The following is an 8945-nucleotide window of genomic DNA, read 5'->3' as shown; positions in this document are numbered from 1 at the left end:
ATAGTCATTCTTTCCTCTTTGCCCTCAAATAAAGGCTATGATGGCTTTAACATGCCAGCCATGCTCTTTGGTATGTCTACAAGCAGACACCCAAATTGCCTATGTTTTCTGCACCCAGGAGCACACAAAGCGTGACCTCTGCAGAATCTCACTGTGTTCTCCCTGGATCCCGCAGGGCAGGTGCAACTCAGGCGCTCCCTCGGCTCCTGGGTTCTTGTCAATGTTGCCTTGGCTCTGGTTGGCAATGACAGGAGGCAGATGGTTCTGGGAGGCCTCAGCCCACCACTTCCAAGTCATGAGCAAGCCTCTTTTCATTTCTAGGGATTTAAAAAGACAAGGGAGTGGAGAGAGACCTTTTTTTTCCCACCTTCCTTCTTGACACATTCTCAACTATGAAATCTGATGAAAGGAATAAAGAGACGGGGGTTAGTTGGAAGGAAATTTCCAGCTCCTACGAAAATGTTCACATTATTTTAAATAGTGCAAAGAGCTTCCTGAAAGGAAATACTATTGGAGGGATGAATAAAAAAAATTTGAAATAGTTCAGAGAAGATAGATTTCTTTAAAAAAAAATTGTAGCTGGGGTAGGATGTGCTGATGCCTATGTAGGAAAAGGTCAAAAGGGCTGGTGAGCCAGAACTTTTGATCCTCTGGGTTTTTTATTGAACCTATGTTAGCAAGAACATTGTCAGAAAACCAGGAATGGCATGGACAGCTCAATGGAATATGTTTCAGAAGAAATACCTTTGAAAAGGAAAGAAAATTTGTGAGGGTGCTTTTAATTAAAATGTTCTCTAGATGGAATAAATCAGCAACTATAAGCTACTGCCTCCCACCTTTATGACTCTAGTTCTGACCTCTTCTCTGACCCATGGATTTCTAAATTTCATGTTTTCAGGGTGCTATACCTCCTACGTGCAAATGTGAATATGTCTCTCTGCCTTGCTGAAAATCCTTCAATGGCTCCCTTGTGCCTACAGAAGAGGGGCCAAGCTCCTTAACATATCCCACAAGGCCCCCTGTGACTTGTCCTTGTTCTCTGTTGTTGATCTTGGTGCCTAAGCCCTGGGTTGTCTCCCTACTTAGGGCTCAAAAAGTTCAAGGAGGCTTCCTAATAGCAAGATGCTTTCTTCCCTTTCTGAGGCAAGGTGACACCGGATAAGTGATTTCATCACTCCATCAGGATGGGAGCTTTGATTCTTCTCTGCTGTTAAACTTCATTTATCCCTTCCACAAACGTTTACTGAATGCCTTGCTTGTGTTAGGAATTGTGCTAGGGCAGTACAGATTTAAGAATGAAACAAGACCCATGTCCTGTCTTCAATGAGTTTACACACTGAGTGAACTCTGAGTAGCAGTTTCCTCTTATGGTGTAACAAATTTAGCGGCTCAAAACAATGCAGGTTTGTTATCTTGGGAGTCAAGATGAGGGCAGGCCTGTAAATCCTTCTGAAGGCTCTAGGGGAGAATCTCTTTCCCTTGCCTTGTCCAACTTTAAGAGGCTGCCTACATTCCTTGGCTTATGGCCCCTTCCTCCATCATCTCAGCCACTGGTGTGGCATCTTCAAATCTCTGTCTGACCGTGTTTCTATGGTCTTATCTCCTGTGACTCTAACTCTCACCCTCCTACTTCCCTCTCATGAGAAACCTGTGATTACACTGGGTCCACTCAGATAACGTAAGGCACATATCTGGTCATCTCCAGATTTTAATCACCTCTGCAAAGTCCCTTTTGCCATGGAAGGTGACATATTCACACGTTCCAGGTATTAGGACATGGACATCGTAAGGGGGCATTAGTCTGCCTGCTGTATTCTTTTTTTTTTATAATAATATTTTTTTATTATGTTATGTTAGTCACCATACAGTACATCCCTGGTTTTTGATGTAAAGTTTGATGATTCATTAGTTGCGTATAACACCCAGTGCACCATGCAATACGTGCCCTCCTTACTACCCATCACCAGCCTATCCCATTCCCCCACCCCCCTCCCCTCTGAAGCCCTCAGTTTGTTTCTCTTCTGCTAGCCCTTTTACTTTGTCTTCAAAACGGCATTACTTGCTTATTCAACACACAGGAATTGAGTGCCCAGAATACAGGAATACAGACGTAACAAAGCAGACATAAAGCTCTTGCTTTTAGAGATCTTACCTTATGAATGAGAGAGAGAGAGAGAAAGGGCGGGGGGGGGGGGACACAANNNNTCACAGGACCAAGAAGAGAGAGCACCAGGAGCAAGCAGGCAAATGACACAGTGACCTCTGAACAGGGAGTGAGTGAGCCACACAAACATTTGGGGGAAGAGCTTTCCAGGCAGAGAGAACAGCAAATTGCCAGGCCTGGAGGCAGGAGGGTGTCTGGTGTATTTGGGGAGAGGAGAGAAGCCTCTGTAGTTGAGGGGAAGGGGAGTGGGGTGGGGAGAAAGGAGATAAAGTCAGAGCGCTAGATGGAAGTCAGAGAATACATTTCTCTAGTCCAGAATGGGAACTTTGGCTTTTCCTCTGAGTGACATGAGAAGCCATGAAGGCTTTTGAGCAGGGAGGTGACAGGATCTGACTGACTTATGGGCCACACTCTGGGTCCTGTACGTAGAACAAGTTATTGAGGGGAAGGGCAGGAATAGAGAGATCAGAAAGGGAGACCCACAGGGGGAATATCATGATACTCCAAGTGAGAAAAGGCTCAAACCAGGGAGACTGGGTGGGTGGAAAAGGACTGGATTCTACATGTACTTTGAAGGAAGTGTCAACAGAATTCACTAATGGTCTGGATATATCATGTGAGAGAAATAGAGAAGTCAAGAATGACCCCACGACTTCTGCTCTGAACAAAACCCTCTGAATCTCTGGAAGGGTGCCCGTAACTGAGGCGGGGAAGACTGCAGGAGGGAGCTGTGTTTTGGGGGGAATATCAAGCTTTTCAGCTCTACGCATGTGAAGTCTGGGATACCTCATATACAACCAGCTGGAGATGTTGAGTAGGAGATGGATGTGTTAACCTTAAAAATAAAAGTGTCAGTTATTTTACCAGCAAGATGGGTTTATTCAGGAATAATGGAGAAGTGCATTCAGGACAAGTATGCTGTGGCGAAACCAGAGGCCAGTCCAACAAACGAAGGATGGTATTTTATGGAGAAGAAGGGGGAAGTTAGGGGGACTTGTTCTGAAGGAAAACCCAGTGGAAAAAAGCAGAAGTTCAAGGTGATGATGGTTTCTCATTGGCCAAATCGCAGGGGCAGCCAATTTCTTGTAGGAGACGCAATGCACATCTTTTCCCTCTTGGGGCCTGTAATTGATTATCCTTTCCTGTTGAGGATTCTTCTGCTGAGGTGTGTAATTGACACTTCCGTTGGAGTCTATAATTGACAATTGTTCCTGGAATTGAGGTCGAGTGGTAGGACTCCCTCTTCTAGCCTCTGGACTCCACGGTTAGGGAGGTTTCCCTTTATTAATTTTCACAGACGTAGGAGTCTGAATTTCAGGGAGGTGTCTGGACTGGAGATGTAAATTTGAGAGTAGTCAATATAGATGTCACTTAAAGTCATCAGATCAGTGAGATGACCACAAAAATGTAAGAGACTGCAAAGAGAAGATGTCCATAGAGACCTGGGGACTTCTGAGTTGAGAGATGGGAGACTGAGAAGGCCACAAAGCTAGAATAAGAACCAAGACAGACTCTTAGCCCAGAAGTCACATGAACAAAGTGTTTCAAGGATGAGATTGACCAACCTTTCCCTGTTGCTGGGCTCGAATGAGGTGAGGATGAGAACTGACCACTGGATTTAGCAAAAAGGCAGTCACTAAGGACTCTGAGAAGATCTGTTTCCCTGGAGTGGTGGGGGGGATTCAAGAGAATGGAGGAGAGGAACTAAAGACAGCAAGCATGGCAAAACCTTTTGAAGATTTGCAGGAAAGAGGGTGCAGTTACTGAATCAGTGTCCCTGGGTCAGAGGGGATGGGACTAGTACACAGTGGGAGAGGTTAGTCTTAGGTTAGAGCTCTGAGAGTTCATCACAAGTGCAGGAGGACAGAAGAGTACGTGCAGACAGGTGCAGGTGGGTTGGTATCTAGAGTGGTAGGGAGGGAGTGAGTTCCAGGTTCTCTTTTGATTGCTTGTATTTTACCAACAAAGAAAATGCAAGGCCGTTAGCTGTGAGTAATAAGCCAGAGGTTTAATAAAGGGGGAGAAGGTGTGAAATAGTCCTTTAGAAGAGTGCGGGAGTGGACAAGGAAGTGCAGTAGCTCTGCTAAGCAATGTTAATTGATTATAAAGTTGTTGGTGTTTAAACATGCAATAAATATTACGACGCAGAGGGGAGACTGAACTTAAGAAATCTAGTATCCAGTTAACTCAAGTTACACTGTATAGGGCTAAAACAATAAAACCCTAAAATTGAAACAGCATTAGATATAACTTAATTTTGGATGATTTGGGAGCACTTCGGCCTTTTTTAATAGTTAAGAGTAATTTTTCTGCATATGTGTTAGTACTTCCCTATTGATGTATAGTTCGTAATAGGAAGTTCCGAATTGATGATAATAGGCTGAATAACCCAGACTTTAACTGAAAAACATGCAAATGTGATTTGATGTTTATAATATTAAAAAATAGCAATTTTGCTTGCTTGGTAGGCTTCTGTGTCAAAATCATTCCATATCAGGTATGTTAGGGTGTTCTGTTGTGTAGAAATAAATAACCAGAGGGAAATGAATTCAACTGTGTTCTAACAAACTAAGAAGTGAATCGGGAAGGAGGAACAGGAAATGACTAGATGGTCTCCTTATCACTAGGAAAGGTTACCCAGCCCTGTGTGCGCCTGGAGGTTAGGCAGAGGTAGGTAGACAAGCCCAGGGAGAATAGGCGGGAAGGGTGTTTGGCAAACTCTGTATTTCCCCTTTTACTCTTCTGCTGCTTCTTGTCTGCTATCTTGAAATCCCCGGAAGGCCAAGGAGGATACAGAGGGAGTGCCTGAGCCAGAAAACATGTAGTTGGAATCTATAGCTTTGGTGGATTTCACCTTTTATCTCCTTCAGAAACATAGGTGAAAATTCTGTCACCACTGACAGGTAAAGGCCCAGGGCCTTGAAAGGGCAGTTTTAGGTCCCTGGGACAATTTCTCCTATTCTACTCTATTTGAAGGTTAGGGAAGTTACCTTCATAATCTGAGGCAATACCCACTCTTGAGCCTCCTAAGTCCTGAATAAAGTTGGTAGATTTGGCTAGCACTTGGGTCAGTTATTTCAAATGTTATCGAATAGCTATCCGGGAGTCATAAAACAGATGGCCCTGAAGTTGTACTGTGCTGGTGAATAGAGATTGGCAGCCATGCTTTACAGGTAAAACTATGTTAAAAGTTGAGCCAGAGCAAATGAACAACTGATTTATGATAGTGTACTAGGCTGTGAAAGATGGTTCCTTAATACACATCAATGGGATGGATGGTGATGCTCTATTGAGTTTCTTTGTAAAAAAAATTTTTTTTAAAGATTTTATTTATTTGAGAGAGAGAGAGAGAGAGAGAGAGAAAGAGCACAGAGGGAGGGGGAAAAGCAGACTCCCCACTAAGCAGAAAGCCCAACATGGGGCTCAATCCCAGGACCCTGAGATCATGACCTAAGTCGAAGGCAGATGCTTAACTGACTAAGCCACCCAGGTGCCCCTCTTTGTAAAAAATTTTATATTAAAAACACCAGTGTGTGGATTTAAGGCCTGCCCTCCCATCCTCCCTTCCTTCTCTCCTCCCTTTCTTCTTTTTCCCTTCTTTCCCTCCTTCCTTCCTTATAGTTATTTTGGTGGGGGTGTGAATATATTCAGTTTAGGTCTTTGGTTTGAGTTAGCATACTTATTAAATAACAAGGGATCTGTTTTGAGTTAGTGTAAAAACAAATCGTGAACAATGGATTCCCTGTGAAATTACTGCAACATGGTCAATATTTTTGTTGTTTTTACAGTTGAGACAAGAGAAACTTTAAAATCAACTTGTCAACACTTAGCTAAACTTTGGGAAACTGACCTATAAAATGAAACACTCATTTTATTTTTTTATGTAAAAGGAAAATATGTTATTTATTAGAAATTTTTATAGGCATAGAGCTACAGAATTTTAAAGCTGACCTCACATCTGGGCTACCCCCTCATTTTACAGATGCAGAATCAGAGATTAAATGACTTCTCAAGGAGATTCAATTATTCGTGATACAGGAAAACTCAAACCTAGTCTTCTGAAGTTGTCCAGTGCTTTTCAATCATTGTATTCACTTAGGTTTCTAATGTAAAAACTTTCCTCAATCTAGGATTTAGGGTTGCATTTGACCTAAGAGTCTTAGCTGCCTAGTCTTCATGTACTTTCATGGGTTTTCTAGTTTTGTGGGACTGAATTAAATCACAATTTTCTCTGTGTAGGGATGGGATTTATTAGCTTTTATTGAGATATAATTCACATACCCTGGAATCTATTTTTCATTCATCCCTTTTGAAATCTAAAGTTTAAGCTTCACTTCTATTCACAGTACCCATTTTATTTACGCAGTGACTATTTAAACCCCCCAAAGAAAAGAAGGACATGAAAAGATTTCGTCTTGATTCTTAACAGCATTTTGAAGTAGGTTTGAAGGCGTTTGAAAAGCTTAGTGATTAAAAAAAACAACAACCAAAAACCAAAACCAAAACAAAACTCTCCCCACCCCAGGGCTTTTATGAGACAAAGTCGTAGAAAGGATGAACTCTGTTGAAAAAGACATATTCTGTGTGAACAGCAATATGCAGACAGTAATGGAGTAAAAATATGTCTGTGGAGCAGATATTTACATTCTAAGCTTAAGTAGGTACATACTATACAGGGTAGGGTGAAAGGAAAGTACTGAGGACACTTACAGACTGCTGCATTCATCCCACCCCCCCCAAGACATTAAGTAAATATCTACTATGTACCAAGCCTGTGGAGGCGCTGAGAACACAAAGATGAGTAAGGCAGATCCTCAAGGAGCCCAGTCTGGCGGTGGTGGTGGTGATGGGGATGTGGGAGCGGAGGAGGGGAGGAGAGAGGGGGCCTATGGAGTGGTGGTTGGGGGATGAGATTAGACCGGAGGGTTGAAGGAGTGAATATATATAGAACTTTGGGGGTACAGATACGTGCTGGCTTCTATGGCAGAAATCTCCCCCAGAACCTCTGGAGAAAAGCCCCAAAACAATTAGCTTCATTTGCCAAATCTGGCCAGGTATCATGACGTTGGTCTACAGATGCCCTCTCAATTAGGTTTAAAAAATTCTCCTTCCGCTTCTAGCCCTCGCTTTCCCCACCATTAGGGTGTCGGGCAAGGGAGGGGGCAGGTTGAAAACTGCACCCACGTTTACTGCCTTGGCTCTCTGCAGGAGACAGGAATCCAGGGCTTTGCCGTCGTCATAGCAACTAGGAGTTCCACGGTCCCCCACCTTCCACCAACTCCTACTTCCCTCGCGGGCCAGGCTGAGCTGCCGCTTCTCTCGCGAGATTTGCGCGCTATGCTGAGCAGCCCAGCGGTGATCTCACCCGAGACTTGCGGAGGGAGGGAGAGAAGGAGGGGAAGGAATGGGGCGGGGAGGCGGGGAGGCGAGGGGAGTGGAGGGGAGGGAAGGGCGAGCGCGGCGCCGCCACCGCCGGCAACTTTGTGAGCGAGTTCAGTGCGTGCGAGAGCGAGTGAGCGAAAAAGTCAGTGCGGCGCCGACTTCCCGGGAGGAGGGTCCCCGGGGAGGGCCAGGTCCGGGCTTCAGAGGCCGCCCCCCAGCCACTGCATCCCTTCCCGCCTCCGGGGCTCCCTCCCCATTTCCTCCCCCACCGGTCCTCCCGGGCCTTCCCACCCCCGTCGGCAGTTACCTGTCCCCTCCCCCACCCGGCACAAACCTCCCTTCCCCTGCGCCCACCTCCGACCTCCGGACCCCCAGCCACCCCAAACACGCTTTACCCCCCAGCTTTTTCTCCTGGGGGCAGGTGGGGATGGGGCGCGAGCCTCGGATAGGAAAGGAGGAACGAGCCCAGACAATAGTTGAGGGGGGGAGGCACCCTCGCCCCCCACTCCAGGAGCGCGGCCCCCGCCGGCTGCTCTCCAGCCTGCTTTCCGGGTCCCCCTCGGAGCCGGGCTCGGGAGTTGGGCAGATTCCGCCCCCACCTCCCCCGGGCCCCCCTCCGCTCGGCGCCCGCCCCGGCCCGGCCTCGCCGCCCGCGGTTCTCCGCAGAGGAGGCGGCGAGTGAGCGCGCGCCGACCGTCCACACGGTTTCTCTTTCTCCCCAGGGAGAGCGCGCGGCGGACCCACCCCGGACGCGCGGCGGCACCGAGAAGCCGGGCCGAGCGGTAAGTGGCTCTCGAGCCCCGGGGCCGGGCAGGGGAGCGGGGGTGCAGCGCGGTCGACAGCCCCCGGAGCGTATTTCTGGCTGGGGCTCGGGTCCAGGGCCGGGAGCAGGACACCGGGAGACCGGTCAAAGTTTTATTTCCGATTCGGTGGCGTGCTGATAGCGCAGCCCGGCGGGGGCGAGTCCGAGCTGCACCGCGCACGGCGCGCGCGCACGCTCCTTGGAATCCGAATCTGCATTAACTACCGGCGGAGCGCCTCCGCGAGAGCCCGGGAGACCCGCGCCCCCGTCGGGGTGGCTGCGCCCACCCGGCTCCACTCGTCGTCACCCGGCACCCTTCCCCTTCAGTCACCTGGGTGAGCGCTTTGCAGGCTGTGCTGGAAAGGACAGGCCGAAGGGTGTAATCACGGGAAAGGGAGTAGGGAGCTCGCTGCCGGCGGGTGGTTAATTTTTCTCTCGGGGGTCTGGGGGGAGGGCAGTGAAAGTCAGGGAAGCTCTAACCTGCTTTCCTTGGAGCAAGTAAACCGCGAGAGGGCTGGGAAGGCGTGAGGGCGCTTCAAAAAGAACTTTTCTTCTTTAGCCTCATCAGTTTCCAACTTCTGACCCTAAAGGAAATTT

General features: G+C 47.5%; 1 protein-coding gene across 9 annotated transcripts in view; it reads left to right on the top strand.

Annotated features, from left to right (window-relative positions):
• The first annotated feature begins 7568 nt into the window (after positions 1-7568).
• Positions 7569-8945, top strand: part of SIPA1L1 (signal induced proliferation associated 1 like 1) — a 371790-nt gene continuing 370413 nt past the window's right edge. For 7 of the 9 annotated variants that reach the window (XR_005837672.1, XR_005837671.1, XR_005837673.1 and 4 more), the window contains exons 1-2: positions 7569-7688; positions 8269-8328. The gene's annotated coding sequence lies outside the window, so the exon portion shown is untranslated. Of the gene's footprint in view, positions 7689-7713; positions 7738-8268; positions 8329-8354; positions 8684-8945 lie in introns of those variants that run through there. The other 2 variants (XM_040641702.1, XM_040641703.1) reach the window with 2 other exon arrangements.

This window comes from Ursus maritimus, unplaced genomic scaffold (genome assembly GCF_017311325.1).
Source record: "Ursus maritimus isolate PB19 unplaced genomic scaffold, ASM1731132v1 scaffold_25, whole genome shotgun sequence".
Classification (NCBI taxonomy): Eukaryota; Metazoa; Chordata; class Mammalia; order Carnivora; family Ursidae; genus Ursus; species Ursus maritimus.
This window is presented reverse-complemented; position numbering and strand designations above follow the sequence as displayed.